We start from the raw sequence: 18,351 nt of genomic DNA, 5'->3' as shown, positions 1-18,351 counted from the left end.
TGTTGGCTTAGTGCCTAACGGAATTAGTGAAGAAGGTCCGACAATCATGTCATATAAATTAGGTGTCCTTTCTTGGCAACAGAGGTTTCCTATCATGTGTCTCTGACCGCTCTGCTGAGGTGTGTAATAGGTCTTCTTTGAATGTAATTAATGAGTCTAAGAGATTTAAGAACACCACTTAGTCTGGTTTCCTGCTGAGTAGCTCAAGATGCCAAAGGGCTGATTTGTAAAGGCTGAATTCAAGAAGCCAGTAGGCTGCTTGCTCATATAGGCACTCTGGAGGCATCACTGCAAGAATAAACAATGTGGCAGAAACAACTGGAGTCAAATTATTGGCCTCACTACAGTGTAGCATATACATAAATTGGCAAAATTAAGGTAGAGTGGATTTTAGAGTTAAAAGGACTTTAGAGATAATCAAGCCCAACATTTTACTCAATAAACCTGGAAACTGGGACACAGGGAGTTTGAGAGACTTATCTAAGATTGTACAAGTGGCAGACCCGAGACTAGAAATCAACCAATTAACTCTGTCTCTTGCTCAGTACAGCACATCTTCCCTTCCTCTTATTCTTTTGTTTATCCTTTAAATTACTTAACACGGAGGGTACGCTAGCATACTGACTCAGTTAGAAATGCTGGAGCACTAAGGCTGTGGATACACAAATAGAAAAATAGAAAATAGAAAAAAATCAGCCTGACATCTGGACATACCATTTACATGATATCATTCATCTGGATATGGAGCTTCTCTCAGTGCTTGCCCAGATGTTTTGTGCCATGTAGATTTTAGAGCACTGAGTAGAAATGGAGAGGATTAGATGCTAAGAAGGGAGATGGAGACAAAGGATGTGGAGTGTTAGGAGCAGGTATTTTTGCAACGTAGCTTTGAAAGAAAGAGAAGATAAATATTTGGAGCTCATGGGTTGGAGCAGTTAGGCAGGAAGTGACTGAGATGTGGGTAAAAAAGAAAATGGAACTGGACCAGAATGATCGGCTTTGAGTTGCCGTAGATGAAGTTTCACAGGAGGGTTGAAATACTTTCAAGATCTCACCCACCACTCTTAACCCTGCAGGGAGGATAGATTCTTCCTTAGGAATGCTAAGTTTACTCGTCTCTCTAGCCCATCCATCTGAGTCACTGCTCTTCCTATGTGAAGAGACTAGGATTTTGGAGTCAGTATTGAAAAACCAGATGAAATGATCAAATGTGCTGCTTGTTATTATACTAATCCTATTATTGTTATTAAGATTAAAAATGAACCTATGTATGGCAATATTGACTCTTCAAATAACAGATGGTATCTTTCAATTCGAACTCTTCAGGGATGCTAGGCAGCGCCACTGCAGCAAAGCATCCCTTGAACATGATTGGTGCTGGTGGTAATGACAGGAGGAATTGAGACCGGTGTGAAAGATGTTGCCTGATCTGCAAAGGTGTAGGCTACATAAAGAGAATGTTCTTTACCCTCCATCTCTCTCAAGGGGACCATGGGCAGGTGGCTGGCATTAGGCTGGGCATGTTCTTGCCTCACATAGTTGTTGGCACTGAAGCCCTTCACCGATACCCCAGCATTGCCCACTATCTGACCAGGGAGTGGACGGCAGAGAGAGGTGTCTGGAATGAGTTTTTCCACTATAGCTCTGGTGTGTATGTTTCCAGGTGTGAGTCCTATATATTAATTGTTTATTGAGCCACTGCTGCCAACCAATGATTTCATTAATTTAATATTATTTTAATAATTTAATCTTATGAATAAAATTTAAATTTAATAATTTGCCTTCTGTGTCTTCTTAGGTGCTTTATGAACATTTTAAATTCTTACACGAAATCTGCAAGGTAGGTGTGATCTTCCCATTTTCTGGATGAGGTAACTAACACACAGAGGGTTATGCAACTTGCTCAGTGTCACATAGCTAGTGAGCTAAAGAGTCAGAGTTTGGATGCAGACTGTCTGATTTCAAATCTGGTCTCTTTCTGCTTCACTGTGCTTCTGCTAACCCTCAGCAAGCAGGCCTCATCTGTATCACTGTGGTTCAGTTTTGGTTTCAGGGTTAGTTCTCCAATTCCCTTAGCTGGACTAGAACTCTGCTTTAAATCTTAGCCTGCTAGATTTGAGTGCTCCAGAGTTCTTGCCAAGCCTTTGAGTGCTCCAGAGTTCTTGCCAAGCCTCTCATTGTTGGTTGTCTGTATCCAACTTTTTGGACTCTCTAATGAGTGACCAATTGGATAGAGTAAAGAAAATCAAGGTGGTATTAGCTGATTGACCAGCATTACTGCCCCCATGGAAATATCTGCTTCTCTGCTCCTTTTGTGGGCTGGGAAAACACCTTAGTTACCTGTGCTAGCTCAAATCAAGTATAGGCTGAGTACACTCCTATAAATTTAAATATATTTTTTGGAGGGGTGGGAAATAATATAGGCATGTTTGAATTTACCTTTCCTATTTCCTGCTGTGTCTCTGGTACCTGAACAATGCTTGGTTTCTATTTATTGCAAAGAAGTGGACAAGATGATGTTCTGAGCACCATATCTGGATACAGCCCCAGCTCCACCCCCAGACTGACCAGATAGGTCTGAGGTGGGACTCAGGAAATTGCCATCTTCTTCAACCAAGTCTGACATATTCAATGCTGGGGGTGGGTGGGGCACAGTAATACAAAATAATTTTCTTTATCCTTTCCCCATCCTCCATGCTGTAAGTAGCCGCTTCAATAATTATAAAGATGATAGCATAAAAGCTCTTTCTAAACATATATTGACTCACATTCAGGCCACCTTTTATCCTTAAACTGTGAAAATTCAAGGTTAGTCCACCTTAATTAACATACTAAAACTTGTCTTAGAAAAGTTATTTCTAGCTTAATGTCATTTAATTCAATCCCTGATTCACAAGGCTTTAAGCAAATAATTCTCCATCTCCAGTTATTTGGTCTCCAAAGAGGAAATGCCTCCTAAGGAGAGCTTGGTGGGACACAATTGCACATAGGCACTAGCAGAACACAGAGATCACCTTCTTAACATTCCCCCATGTGGGTGTCCCGGGTCCCACTGGTCAGGTTAGAATCCTTGATGCCAGTTTTTCAAAGAAATTAGAAATAGCAAATGTTTGAGAATAAGTCCCGTTGTTCATTCCTCATGTCACTGTATGCAAGTTAATTATTTAACATTTATCTCTCACTGTGTTCTTGTCCCTATGGACTCTTGTTTATCACAAGCTGCTGCCCTCTAGGATATACTCAAATGCTCACAGTGGTCAGCAGGCAACATAAATGAGATAGGCGAGGCATGAGATAACAGGGAGTGATGGAGGCAGTGGGGGCACTGGGGAGCAATGTGTCCTGGTACCTCTGGCAGAGTGTACAAGAAACTGGGGTGATGCTTACCTCTTGGGGAGAAACCAAGAGGAATCAGGAAAAGGAGGGGCGGGGTGGGGGTACAAGACTCATTTTTCATCTTGTGCCCTTTGGTATTGTTTGAATTTTAAAAGTAAACAAAATGATTTTTTAAAGTGAAATAAGATACTCTGTGGACAGTCACATCTGATGCTAAACCTTGGCTGTGGTACAATGGTTATGATGTGGGCCCAAGAGCTAGTCTAGAGCAGCTGCCCATAGAAATAGAAAGCAAAGCTACATTTGCAATTTTAAACTTTATAGTAGTTACATGTAAAAAAGTAAGACAGTAAAATTAACATTAAGAACATATTTCATTTAACCCAATATATCCAAAAGGTTACTTCAACATGCAACCTATACAAAAAGTATGAGATGTTTTACATTACTTTTTCATAATAAGTCTTTGAAATTCAGTATGTATTTTGCACTCAAAGCACATACCAATTCAGACTCGCCACATTTCAACTACTCAATAGCCACATGTGGTTAGCAGCTACCACATTGGACAATGTAGCCTAATCAGTCTTCTTTCCCAATCTGTTCTCTCTCATACTCCTGTATTAGGGACTGAGCCAACTGGGCAGCTGCTGGAGATGCTAGACTCTGAGGAGCACTAAACACCCAGGAATAAATTAGGAGTATAGTATCAGTAACTTGTATCTCTTTCCCATCCATGCACACAGCTCCTTACCTGTTCAGGTTTTTCTTTTGTCTTTTCCTCTCCTGTCCTTTTCTTTTTTTTTTTTTTTTTGTGGTTCATATAGTAAATTTTATGGGGCAACCATGCATGAGAGCCTACAAATGACAGTTGCCTAGGTTGGTGTTTAGAATCTACTGACCTTGAAACCCAGTAATGCATGGCCTAGTGCTATTTACTAAGAATGTATAATGTCCTATTATCTAAATTATAAATCTTTTAATATTCTTCCTAAGAAGTTGGTTGAATCTGAAAATCATGAAGTAAGCTGAGAAGATAAATTACATAAAAGTGGGAATGCTTTTGCTCACAGGTGTATTTGTTGAGAGATCATGGAAGAGTTCCCAAGTGCTGCCATTCCACTGCTTCTTCTCCTCCCAGGATTAGACAGCCTCTGTTCCCAACATGAAGGTCATTTATTCTATATTCATCAAAGCTCTTTGTCTTGTCAGTTAACAACTGTGCATTTGAGATTTCATATCATTGCCCAGTTTTCATGTGCTTTGCATTTTTCAGTGACTCTGCAAGTATAATGAGCATTTCCTGTGCCATGGAAGGAAGACTTAGGGTCTTTGGCTGATGAGTAAATATAATTCACAACTGAAATTCAAAGAGGACTCCACCCCTGATGCACTTATTTTATTGGTTTCATCATTGACTACTGTAGCCCCTAACAAGTGAGGGGTGACTGTGAAAAAAGACACCAATTTCAAGAAACAAAATGTGTCCTTTCTAGAAGCATGCAGCCAAGGAAATTACACTTTCTGACTAGAGGTCACATCTAGATCTACTATGACGATGACATCAGCATCACTACCATCTGTCGAGCCTGTGTGTCTGCCACTGTGCTTGCATTAGCAACTTGATCCTGGCTGCTGCCCCAGGAGGCAGATATTTTTATTATCACAATTTTGATGAAGAAACTGAAACTCAGTGAGGGCAAATAGGTTACAGAGCTGTGAGTGTCAGAGGTGGTAAATGTGAAAGAGCCCATGTGGACTGCATACTGAGCTGTTACATTGGCTTTGAGGAGGGACAGATGACTTTTGTTCAGGAGTGCCAGAGACGTTTCCTAGAGGAGTTGGCATCTGAAATGGGCCTTGGAGATGAGTAGGATGTGGATGTTCAGAGATACTTAGGATAGCGAAGAGCTGAGGATAGGAAAATATAAGAGGTGCAAAGGGGAATGGAAAAAGTGACTAGTCAGTGTTCCTGGAGTGATTGAGACAGGAGCGAGGGTGGGGGTGACACAGAGTATCTGTGACCGGGTGTGACAGACTCCCTGCTAGTGCTTTACACAGGTCATCTCCTTTACTTGTTAGCAAAATCTGTGAGGTTCTCTGTGCTACAGATAAGGAAAACTGGGCTCTGAGAGGTTCAGGGATTTGTCGAGGTTGCACAGCCAGCAAGCAAAGGAGGGAGGATTTGAATGCATGTCTGTCCCACTCTTTTCACTATAATGCGAAATTATGTTAGAAAAGCACACTTTTCTTAAAAAAGTAATTACCTGCTGGCATGCTCTGTCTTATTATGCTGATTCTGTTGATTTGCCACATTTCTGTATCACAGAGAGCCTGGCTCTCGCTCTCCTCTGTAATGCCTATCACCTCTACCACCACCATCACCACCCCTGTCAACCCTCTTCTCCCTCTTCCCCAGTCTTTGACTAATAGGAATAAAATCTAAAAACCAACAACCAATAAAAGCCCAAAAGAAATGGTTAAGTAGCTGACAGCACAAGCTCAAATCTCACTTTAGGGATGAGAAGATAAATACTGCAATAACCAATATCTCAGAAATACATGACTCAGTTTTATGCAACTGTTATTCTATTTCATGGCTCTGAAGTGACAGTTACATGAGCCAATTTGGGTCCTTACTGTAGTAAAATGCCTACTGAAGGAAGGCAGTGTGGTGTGTGTGCTGTGGGGGTAGAGATTCTTTGTTACAGATCCTGAAATCAGCTCTCTGGGTATTCAGGATGGGGGAAGCAAATGGTACTTTTCAATTTCATCCTTGACAAAAATAGTGAATGGCTCAAAAGTTATTTGTACACTTGATATCAGGAAAGCATATTCACCAGATGAATTAGAGCACATTAAAGGCAATGCTGTGCTCCTGTTTCCTATAGGCAGAAGACCATCTCAAACCCAGAGAGCCAAAAAGAAATATCATCCAGTTCTTTCCCACATGCCCTCCCTGTCCTGCTTCCATCATCCTACTCCGTTGAAAACCCGTGCATATTTCTATGTAATGAAGTGATCTCAGAACACCTTTCTGTTATGCAACTCCCTACCTCCTTTATAATCAAAGAACCTGAAATATTCATAGTAAAACCTGTTTTTACTAGTTTCTTCCAATTGTTGCCACACACACCCCTCCCCCCCCACACACACTCTACAGAAGAACTCTCCTCGTCTTTGTCTCTGACATACAATCATTCAACAATTAAAAAAAAAAAAAAATCCCACATCCCCAAAGCCTCTATAATCTGTCCTCTTCTCTCTGTCTGCACACTACCTCTTGTTCTGTCCCTTTACTTTATGCTGTCCTTTTCTTTCCACCCCCAGCCACTGCCTAATTTAAGCCCTTATTTTACTGTGTTTCCTCAAATTTCAGATGTCATAGATTTGTAAAATGCACCATGATTTTATGTCCCATCATGAAAAGAGAAAATACTACATATAAAATGATAAACACCATCATTATAGAAGGCATCCCAAAGAGATGTTAAAACATGAAAAGAAAATATGCATCTTTAAAATTGATGATACACTCTCAACTAAACTCTTACAACTGTCTCCTAATTGCTCATACAAATTTGTAGTGGCACAGCAGCCCCTACACAGGCCCTGAGCTATGTCTCCTTTTTGCCTGCTTAGAAAGACACTTCTCATCTTTCCAGATCACCTCCTCAAAGTCTTTTGAGACTTTACATGCATGGTGATGATGCTGTCCTGTCCAGAATTCCTATGGCATTCTGAACTTTCTCTTGTGTAATAATGCATACACTTTACTTTGTAATTATCTGCCTATGCATTTTCCCCTCCAAGAACTATGAGGAATTTTAGGACAGGCTGCATGTCTTATTCACCTCAATATCCCTCATCCTTGGCACAGGGCAGGTCCTGGGTTAGATACTGCTGAATGCAGCTGAGGACTGCAGGATGCTCATAGCTTCTGGGAGCAGTCACTAGAGGGCAGTGTGGAACCATTACGAACCTCTGTTCTACAGGAATCTAGGTTGCAGAGGTTGAAGTAAGCAGGCCTCCTGTGGGCAAACTGGCTGAGAGCCTAGCAGGCTGTACAGTTCCAAGGGTGCCGCACCATTCTGCAGAATCTACTTTGAGGATGCTTCTTGCATCTCCATATCCCTTGTCAGCCTGCCCACTAGGTGTTTTCGGGAGGCTGCCTCAGCACTTTTCTTTAATAAGAGCCAAACGCTCTTCCCAGCTTTCCATCCAGGGCGGATGGAGGAGGCCATGAAGAGGGAAAGAAATGAATGCCTCCTTAACATCTCCATTCTCATTTCTAATAAAGACAGGCTTGCTGTGAAGGGCTTGCAGTATAATTGCTCCACTTTGAAGAACAACAGGTAGCAGCATCAATATTTGATTTTTAAAAGGCTGGGTGAACACAGTTTTAAATATTAAAGATAAAGGCAAAGACTCAAATCGCCTTTTCATCTCAGCAGTTGAAGGATTTTAAACGAAAAATGGTGCTAATGAGCAGAATAAGACTGTGCCCATCAAATGGTTTCGGGTTGCAATAAAGCAAAATCATTTTGAGGTGGGAGGGGGGAGCAAGGGGTAGGAAGCAATATCTGCACCAGTAAAGTTTTCTCTTCATTATCTCTGTAATGAGAGATATATAATACAACTCTGCCAGAGTAACTTTCTTCCAGTTCATCGTGGGCTGTTTAGCTCCCTCAATGAGTGGTCTGGGACAGGATCTGAGGAAACCTCATAAATTAACTACCCAACTTCCTGGCTAATGAGCCCATATGTCAATTTCCAGTGATCAAAATGATGCAATTCAATAAAGCACAGTTCATTTTGTAAGGAGATATACTTTTAATAGGGAGAACTGCAGGGTCATGGTACTCCTGAGATAATTATGGGCCAGAGGAATTAGAGGCGTGGAGCTGTACTTATTGTCTGGAGATACCCCATGGGGTTTGTGTGGCAGACAGTGTCTTTCAGGGACAATAAATTCCTTCATTACATTTCTATTACTGCATTAACGCAGCGATCTCTGATTTACTTGTAACAAGAAGGCTGGTTATTCCCGAAACTTGGCATTTAATGCTAATGAGTGCTTGCAATTCAGGCAGCTATGTGTGTGCATGTTTTGAGCTCAGGCAATCCAGCAGGAAAGTCAGGAACCTGGGAGGGGTCTGGGAAAGGCTTTGGAGGGCTGAGGTGACTCAGGCCAGGCAGACAAATGGATACCTGGGAAAGTCAGGAGTATATAGTCTGAGATCCCTGAGATCACACCTGAAAGAAGAAGCTGAGTTTAATACTAGGTAGGTAGTACCAAGTGTGAAATCCAGAATGAAAAGGCAGGGGATCCTTTAGGTAAGGCAAACAGGATTCCGTCAAAAAACAGGAGTGCTGGGCAGCAAAAGGGTACAGGACCAAGGCTTGGAAGCAAAAAATGGTGCTGGGAACTCATGCTGATTTGAGGTTGCCCATGTAGTGTAGGAAGAACTAGGCACTTTGTGGTGATGGGGGTAAGGGCAACCCAGCCCAATGGGTGTCTCTTTAAGAGGCTCCACCTTGAGTAGCTCCTTTAAGAGCAAGGACTCCATAGTCAGGCTTGCTTGATTCTATAATCTGCATCCAAGAGCAAAAAGGTACTTATTTGGTTTTAAATATAGAAATAGATGGAATGAATTTCACAAGTCTCTATGCAGGACAGGCATGCAGGATCCTATGCAGGATCCTCTGACATGCTACCCAACCATGCTGGGAAGCCCTGCTTTGGATGGAAAAACCAGGCAGGAAAGATCAGTTCCACTAATATTCTTCAGCTTGACTGCAGTGGAGTGGTTGGGTGACATAGAGGAGAGAGAACAGCTCTTAGAGTCAGGTTCAAGTTCTGACTCCTCTGCTCTTATCTGGGTGGTGTTGGGCAGGTTGCTCAGCTTCTCTGAGCTGTACTTTCCTTAACTGACATTTAATTTGCTTGGAAATCTATTTCAAAGGAGATGGGAAGACAAATAAATGTCAGTTTGCTTATTTTTGCTTATTTTCTATTTATTTCTCCAAAACCATAGATAAGAAAAAATAAGTTACAAATAGAATCAGGATTCTTTCCCTTGAAGCAATTCTTATCTATCGAGGAACTTACCTAGGAAAGTAAGGTTGCTGTTAATTCAAATAACTTGGAAATAAATTGGTGAAAAAAGGATTTTTCCATGAGTCAGAGGACTGAAATATGAATACATTAATTGGGATGTTTACTTAAGGTGAGAAATGGATTGTGCCAAATTCAACCTTATGCAGACTCTTGCCAGAGGTCCCTGATGGGCAACACTGGCAAAGCCTGTCAACTTTTCCTGTCCTTGAAATGAGGCTTTCCTGGTTGTCCAGAAGTTGTGGGAGGTGCCTTTGACAAAGATTTCCCACTATTAAAAAAAAATCTCTTCTTTGGTTTTTGACACTTACCTTGTCTTGGTTTTTGACTAAATTCAACTGATGCACTGAACATTTACTATCTACAAGTTCGTTTTGTATGTTCTGTCATTTAATCATTATAATAATTACATGAAGAGGGTTTAATTATGCCTGTTTTTAGAGATGAGGAAACTGAGGCTCAGGCAGGTTAAGAACTTAACCACAGGGACAGCTAATAACAGGAGAGGGGAGTTCCATATTCATGCCTTTGGATGGATTCCAAGTCTCACATTCTTTTTCGTATTTCATGTCTCTTCCTCAGTGATTTGTCACAACTAAGAAATTAACATTGATACATCACTACTAACTAAACTGGAGACTTTATTTGGATTCCATCAGATTTTCCACTTGTGTCATTTTTCTGTTCCAGGATCCAATCCAGGATACCACACTGCATTTAGTGATTGTCAGTTTTCACCTATTTGTTTCCATTTCATTTGGGAGAAGGTTGGCATAGGGATAAAATTTAAAGGCTAATTTTTTGTATGTTGTACCCACTTGTAAAGATATGCTAGTTTTGTGTTTGTTTGTTTTTGATTTTGCTTTTGGTAAAAGCAGTTCTTAAAACTTGTTGCAAATGACACTTTCATTTTGGCTCAGAATCTTGGCTCACTTGTACCATGGCTATGAGGTTTTGGGATTGAGATTCAGCTTTCAAAAGCAACTCTCCATCATTGTCTTCTTTCAAGGACAGGAAATTTCAAATCAACTTTGGGCTTTAGTATTCACTGCACCAAACATTCCCGAAGTTTCCATGATTGCCAATAAATAAGACATTCCATCACCTTTAAAGCGTCAAATCTTCTGATGAATTGAATTTCATAAAATATTGCTCTATTGATCTTAGTGCTTAGCTTTCTATTGAAAATTGCAGGCTGGGACTTTTCTGTAAGGAGGATGTTGTGTACTTACACGGGTAGGGACATTTATGAGGTCAGGATCCCTGATTCTAAATTTCAGCTCCTGGCACTATATCAAATCCAAACTGATCATAGTGACCTTCTCTTCATTGCTGCTGCCTTAACTTTATAGTAAAATTTCATTAATGCTTATAAAAGAATGTGGAGAGGAGCCCTGTGAATCTACATTGTAGCTAGTACATGGCACATAGCGGGTGTGTAATCTGTGCTTCTTTTGTCCTAGAGCAAAATAAAATCAAACTTGTCTCAGAACTCAATTTTGAGAGTTCATCACATTTACAGAAAGGAAAGGGCCATTGAGGAAAACTGATGACAGGGCAAGACTGAACAGGAAAAAGCCAAATCACGGTGTTTCTCCCCATACCAGTTTTCCCATGGCTGCTCTCGAAATAGTCTGCAGTTATGTGCAGGTTCTTTTAAAATTTTTTTAAAAAACAAATAAGATGTTCATACCTTTATAATGATAACATGTCTTGAATGCCATCTGTTCTTGCCACTTGTTAAGGCAACTCAATGAAAAAATAATATTTGGATGACTAATATTTAGCTTGTTCATAGTCTTTTTAAATGTGTGGATGGCTTTCTTTGAGATAATATCCCAGGCTCCATGGCAGGCTAGTGGGATGAGAGAGCTGAAGGTAGAGCTTTGCCACCATTAGTCAAATTGCATCCTTCATCCAACATTTCTTAAGGAACTATAATATGTGAAGCAGTGTGCTAGGACTGGAAATGTGAAGTTGAAAGCGAGAGTCTCTGTAGGCTGGTGGGGACTGAGCAGCAAATCTATAATTACTGTACGTACAGGTTGTTAAGTTCCATGACAGAGGTTTGCAAAGGATGCTATTGGAATACAGATCTTCCTCGACTTACAGTGGGGTTACATTCCAATAAACCCCTCATAAGTTGAAAATATTGTTAAGTTGAAATCCATCTAATATACCTAACCTACTGCACATCATAGCTTAGCCCAGCCTACCTTAAACATGCTCTGAACACTTAAATTAGCCTACAGTTGGGCAAAATCATCTAAGAAAAAGCCTGTTTTATAATAAAGTGTTGAATATCTCATGTAATTTATTGAATACTGTACTGAAAGTGAGAAACAGAATGGTTGTCTGGGTACACAATGGTTGTCAGTGGATAGAGTGTTTGCCCTGGTGACCTCGTGGCTGGCCGGGAGCTGTGGCTGCTGGCCCGCCCATCATCACGAGAGGGTGTCGTCCCCCATATCACTAGCCTGGAAAAAAGCAAAACTCAAAATTCCATGTATGGTTTTTTCTGAATGCACATCTTTTTTGCACCATCGTAAAGTTGAAAAATCATAAGTTGAACCATCGTAAGTCAGGGACCTTCTGTATATGAAAGAGTGCCTGTGACCCAGTCTGTGTGTGTGTGTCCAAAAGTTTCCCTGAAGGAGATAAAGTCTGATCTGGATCTAGCAGAATTGGTGGATAACAGCTACATGTGAAAGAGGGATGGGTGCAGGCTCAAATGAATCCTGAGTCATCAAGGATGCACATTTAGTCTTTCATCTGTTTTAATCAGACCAGAGAGCAAGAGTATTCAACTTACAGCTGATAAGTTAAACTCTATTTCCTGGGCACTCACTAGTGCATCCTAAGATAGTTGACCAAAAAGAACTGATTGCTCCTCCCCAGACCAGGCGAAGTGGAGATATAAGAGAAGACAACATGGTCCAGTTGTGGCAGCCACAATTTCCCCTCAGGCAACAATCAAGTAGTAATGTGAAGCAATGAGTAAAACATGAGGGTCCATTTGTGCTTAAGGAGCAGATCTATTCTATGTTAGTCTAATGTCATGAGTTGCTACTTTGTGATATTTTTAAGGTCAATTAATGAAGGATCTTGTACAGGAGGGCTAGACAGGGGATCTTGGAGACTTCCTCCCAAATCTAAAGCTCTATCACCACTGTTCTCTTAAAGGATTGAGGTTAAACCCTTTTAAAATAGCTCTTGTAGTGTTTTTTTTTTTTTTTTTTTTTTTCCCTAGAGCTATTTGGGAGGACCTGTCTATTTTTAATGCATAGTAATGTGCAGTAGTTGCACATTGTAAAACTGCATTTTTCTCCCCATAAATAAAAAGCTTGGAAGGCATGACTTCCATGTTTTTTCAATCATAGTTACCTGTGGTGAGCAGCCAGTTACCAAGTGTGGCTATAACATCCCAAGTTCTTTCCTATACTATGGAGGGACAAAGAATCCTAAAACAATGAAACAGATAAGATACAAAGTCCCCTAAGAGCTTGGAGGGTCATAAAACCTATGAACATTAATACTAATACTTATGCTAATCTAATACAAATACTAATACAAACGTTAATACTAATACTTGTTAAACTGTATTGAATGCTTCCTGTGTGCCAGGCCTTTCACTGAACACAATATCCTGCTGACTCATCACAGCAATCCTATGAGCTTGTACTAACGTTATCATTACTTTATAGATATGAAAACTGAGGCTTGGAGAGGATCATTGACCTCTCCAAGATCACACAGCTAGAAAGTAACAAAACTAAGTCACCAACCCAGCCTTGTCCAGATGCAAAGCCTTTCCCCTGTCATATCATTTCCAGAAGTAAGTCAACGGCGCTTCCCCAGGCCTTATTTGGCAGTGCCTATTTTCTATAATGGCTGCAGTGAATTTGGGGACCCTCTGACTTTTCATGAAACTCAATAGTCATACCCTTGGAATTCTTTGAAGTTCCAACTTTTAAGCTTTTGTCATGGGCAGCTGTCTCACCATGTCTCAGCCTTGTCACTTACTTTTCCTACATTCAAGAAAGTATCAGCTGGCTCTGGCCCTTTGCTGGTTCATTCAGTTAGCCCTGACTGAGCATGCACTGTGTCCAATGTTCTCCTATTTCCTGGGGTGGTGGAGGGAGAAACGGGGGAGGAAACCAGTAAGGTGAGACTTGACCAATACCGGCTGGCTAACATCACTAAGGCTCCTTATCATTTACAGAGCACCCTAGGGTTCCCAGATAGAAAGCTCTGAAGTGGGATCAGGCAGCCCATCTCACAAATGAGGACCAAGCCTCTCACAGAGTTTAAGCAGCTCATTTATGGTCACGCTGCTTGCAGAATCAGGGTTTGGTACCATTTCTTGTGATGCAACACAGAGTGCTCTGCATTGCTGCTACAGTTCTATCACTCCTCTTACTTTTTTTCCTCTTTTTCATTCTCGTACACTACTTAACCTCTCTGTGCCTCACTTTGTTCACCTGTAAAATGGGGAGAACAGAAGTAGCTGTTGGTTTGTCATGAAGATTAAGTAAGGTAATACATGTAAAAATACTTAGAAGAGTGCCTAATATAGTAATTACTTAACAATCATTAGGTACTAGTATTAGTTACTGCTAATGGTTAGTTACTAGTATTACTCTTACTTCTACTACTATGATTCCCACATGAAAAATAGAAAACAATTATAAATAAATCTGCAAATACATGCAAATGAGCATAAGCACTTGCTTATTAAATGAAAGTGTTAAGTGAGATGGGGTAAAAAAGTGATATAAAATAAGGTTTCCCAAACTTTATTGTTTTTGATACACAGCTCTAACAGTTTATGTTTCAGTAATTAAAGCCACAAGGGGTACTAAAATATGGACTAAACCTTTGAGAAATTCACAAATGGGAAAGATGGAGAGGCAGATACATACACAGGTAAGCAGGTTAGAATGAAGCAAGGGCTATAATTGTCATGGGATCAGGGAGGAGGAGGTGAGGGGAAAACAGACAAGAGAAGTAATTTCTTCTTACTGAACCTACTAACACAATCATGCAATTTAGTTCTAATAACTGTCATGTGAGATAAATGGTATTATCCCTATTTCACAAATGAGGACATTGGGACTCAAAGAAGATAAACAACTTGGCACAGAATGGAACGGAATTTTAACACAGAGGTTTTACTCCAAATCCCATGCTTTTTCTATCTCCCCAACAATAGCATCATAATCTGGGGAGCATCGTGGGAGAGCAGCTTGTGATTTCTCCCCTCTCTGAACTCTTAGAGCATGTAGCACACACACATTGCACACACCACACTCACACACAGCATCATTGTGTTATTGGTACACCCGAGTGATCTCTGCAATCAGGCTGTAAGTTCCTTGAAGGCAGGGTCAGTGCTGTAGTTGCACAGTGCTTAACATACGGCCTTGTACATAGTAAGTACCCACTGAATAACCTGGGGGAGGGGAGAGATTCCGCGATGTGCAAGACTGGGGAGGTGGCAGTAAAGCCAGAACCCCTTAGAAAGTCCTCAGCGTGTAGAGACCTCTGGAAGCCACATTTAAGCTTCAAGTTGCCACCCTTCAGCGTAGGTGATTTGATTAAATCTGGATCTCTTACTGAAGCTGGACTTTTGGATTCTTTTCTCAATAATTTGGGACAAGGACCAGGAGATTTAGTCAGGGCTGGTCTCTTAGATAAAGGGGATGTAAACTCATGAACTGTAGGCTGGTCATTTTCTGCCTGAGAAACAGAGAGAAGGATGAAGCAGACATTCAGAGAGATGACATCCTCATTGCCTGCTGGAGAAGTCACTAGATTTCTGCAGAGTGATGCATAAGGAAGGAGCTCGCTGTGTCTTTGGAGCCAGATTGCTAGGGTACAAAACATTTTCTGTCTCTTACAATCAGTGTGACTGTGGGAACATTGTGCAACCTTCCCAGGCCTCTGTTTCTGCCTCTACAAAACGAGGATGGTCATACCTCCCTTAGGATACCATGTCACCTGCTTCGGCACAGTGTTGAACACATAATACACCCTCTTTGAATTGCAGCTATCATTTTAAGGTTTTACCTCCATTTTCTGCTGCTGGATTTCCCATCTGTATGTTTCTAGCATCTTGGATACCTTTTCTTCCTCATTTAAGAACTCCCAGAGGCCCAATTGCTACTTGCGCCATAAAGCAAATCAAAGTCCTCTCAGTTGCCGGTGGAGAGATGGGTCTCTCAACAGCTTCTGCCTGAGCATATTGATCAGCTACACGCCAGAGAAAACAAACCTGTCTTTTAACAGGTGAAACCCCAGGCCCCAGCACATTTCAAAGCACAGAACTTCTTCTCTTCTATGGAGAAGGGGCTCTGCTTGTTTGTTCTCTCTGATTCTTGGGGCTCCTTATTAATTTGGTACAGGGCTGGGGATACTAATGTCTTCTTGTTGCCAAGAACATTCTCCAGAGTCATGAATAATCATGTTGTCATGCCTGTGTGACTTAAAATATAAAAGGTGCAATTTGTTCAAGTTTCAAAGTTACTTTTTTTTTAAGCATCTTTATTGGAGTATAATTGCTTTACAATGGTGTGTTAATTTCTGCTTTATAACAAAGTGAATCAGCTATACATATACATATATCCCCATATCTCCTCCCTCTTGCGTCTCCCTCCCACCCTCCTTATCCCAGCCCTGTAGGTGGTCACAAAGCACCGAGCTGGTCTCCCTGTGCTATGCGGCTGCTTCCAAGTGAAGATATCAGACTGTCAGAATATAAGCAATAGACTAGATTCTTAGCTGTTACGTCTGAATTTTCAAAGGACTTTTTAGCACATTTTTAATTGGAGTTTTTTCCCCCAGCCTTCAAATCAATCTGTTGGCTATTACTTCGTTATGTGGGGTGGCGATATAATGCTGGGTTGGTAGGAGGGGTGGGTGGAAAGCTTGCTTCATTCAAGGCCACCTTCTAGGCTCAAGGCCATGGGCCAGAGTCCTGGTTTCTCAGACAATAAAAATTTTTATTTATTTAATTTTTTAAAGAAAGGTGAGGAAAGGAAGCAGGATGCCAGCTAGCCTAGGTGTGTGTAAAGTTTCTTAATAACAGCTTATATTTTCTTAGCACTCTCAGAGCACTTACACATACCTCGATTCACTTGACCTTCCCAACAGTGGTGTTTATTCTCATTCTCTTACAGATGTGTAAGCAGATTCCCAGGTCTCGGGGGGACCCTTGTTCCCCATGCCTCTCAATTCATGAGGAGGGACTCTTCCCAGAATAACACTTCTGTTCCCTCTGTCATCATCTCACTCTTCCCCAAGAAAGAGAGGGCTGACTTCTCTGGTGAGTTTGAGAGAGAAAAGTGAGCCTGTGAAGCTCAGTGCCTTATACTCTGCTCAGAGCAGCCCACCCACAGAGAGGGTACACTAGCTGGTTCTCTTGGTCATGCTGGGACTTCTGTCATATAGACTTGTCCCTGCTGAGGTCAGACCTATGGGCAATGGGGTGGGCAGTGTTCTCAAATTCACTTTGTAGCACACTTTAGCCGCATCCTCCAACATGTTTTTCATCATTAATAAAGCTGATATTTTAGTCTCCAGTTATCTGACTCCTGAGTTTATCTCTTAATTTAAACCAAGCTGGATGCAAGGGGAGAGTGTATTGGAAATGTTATTTTTTAGTCCACTCCAACACAGATAAGAAAAATCAAATCTAAGATTAAATAGTGAGGATGTTCTCTTATTTATTCCACACATATTTAGTGGGTGCCTACTTTGTGTCAGGGCATAGGTTTTAAAATGAAGAGTCTTCATCAAACATATATTTTAATGTTAGAGAAAGGCATTCAACAGTTAAATCCACAATTACACTGTAATAAGGACTCAGGAAAGAAGCACTTGAGACTTGGAGAACGTATAATGGGAGTCCTGACATGGTCTTGTCTGGAAGTTAAAGGTTGTCTTCTCTGAGCCCTGGGACATAAACTGGACTCTGAGGGACAAGCAGGAGACTGACCAAAGTATTTCTGTGAAGAAGGATGAAAAATGATACTAGCACAAGGTGCCTGGGAACCTGAAAGGAGGCAGGTGTGGCTGAAACAGAAAAATGGAAGGGAACTGGGGCACATGACAAGACGGAGCTAATAAGGTAGGCCAATCATGTAGGATCTTGTGTCAAATTTAGGATATTATAGTTTTTTTTCTAAGATCAACAGGAAGACATTGGAAGGTTTTTAAGCAAGAGTGACTATGTTGAAATGTCGGTTTCACTAAGATCACGATAGCTGTTATGTAAAGAACAAATTAGAGCAGAGCAAGAACAAAAGCCAGAAGCCCAGTTAGGAGGACACTGCAATAGTCTAAATATGAGACTAGAAATAGGGATGAATCTTGTTGCAATGGAGATGGTTTAGTTATATTAGTTTGGGCTGCTCCCAAAGCAAACTCTGAGATTCCAGTACAGTAATTTGATTGGCAAGTATTTGTTTGGAAACACCAGTATAGGAAAGAGATATGAGACAGGGAAGGGAAGGAGGTTACCAAATGTGAGTAATCGAGCTACTATTGGTACCTGGAACTTCATCTTGCCAGGATACATGCCTTAAAGCAGCACCGTCTGTTAGAAATTAAATGAGGGCCAAATATGTAATATAAGATTTTATAGTAGTTGCATTAAGAAAAGCAAAAGAAAACAAGTAAAATTAGTTTTAAGAATATATATTGTCAAAGATGGTGGAGGAGTACGAGGATGTGGAGTTCATCTCTCCCCACAAACGCATCAAGAATACGTCAAGAATACAAATGAAACAATTCTCACAGAGCACTGGCTGAACACTAACAGAGGACCTTGGACACCTAAAAGGACAAGAAAGATCCCTGCTTAACTGGGTAGGATGAGAGAAAAAAGAAGGGAAGAA

The 18,351-nt window shown here is 41.0% G+C and overlaps 1 protein-coding gene across 1 annotated transcript in view; it reads right to left on the bottom strand.

The window, feature by feature from the left end:
- The window catches only part of CA10 (carbonic anhydrase 10), a 638,185-nt gene that overhangs the window by 121,589 nt on the left and 498,245 nt on the right, over nt 1-18,351 (bottom strand). The gene's annotated exons all lie outside the window — the stretch shown is intronic.

This window comes from Eubalaena glacialis, chromosome 19, assembly GCF_028564815.1.
Source record: "Eubalaena glacialis isolate mEubGla1 chromosome 19, mEubGla1.1.hap2.+ XY, whole genome shotgun sequence".
In the NCBI taxonomy this organism is placed as follows: domain Eukaryota; kingdom Metazoa; phylum Chordata; class Mammalia; order Artiodactyla; family Balaenidae; genus Eubalaena; species Eubalaena glacialis.
The sequence above is the reverse complement of the archived record's forward strand: the minus strand, read 5'-3'. Positions and strand labels throughout refer to the sequence as shown.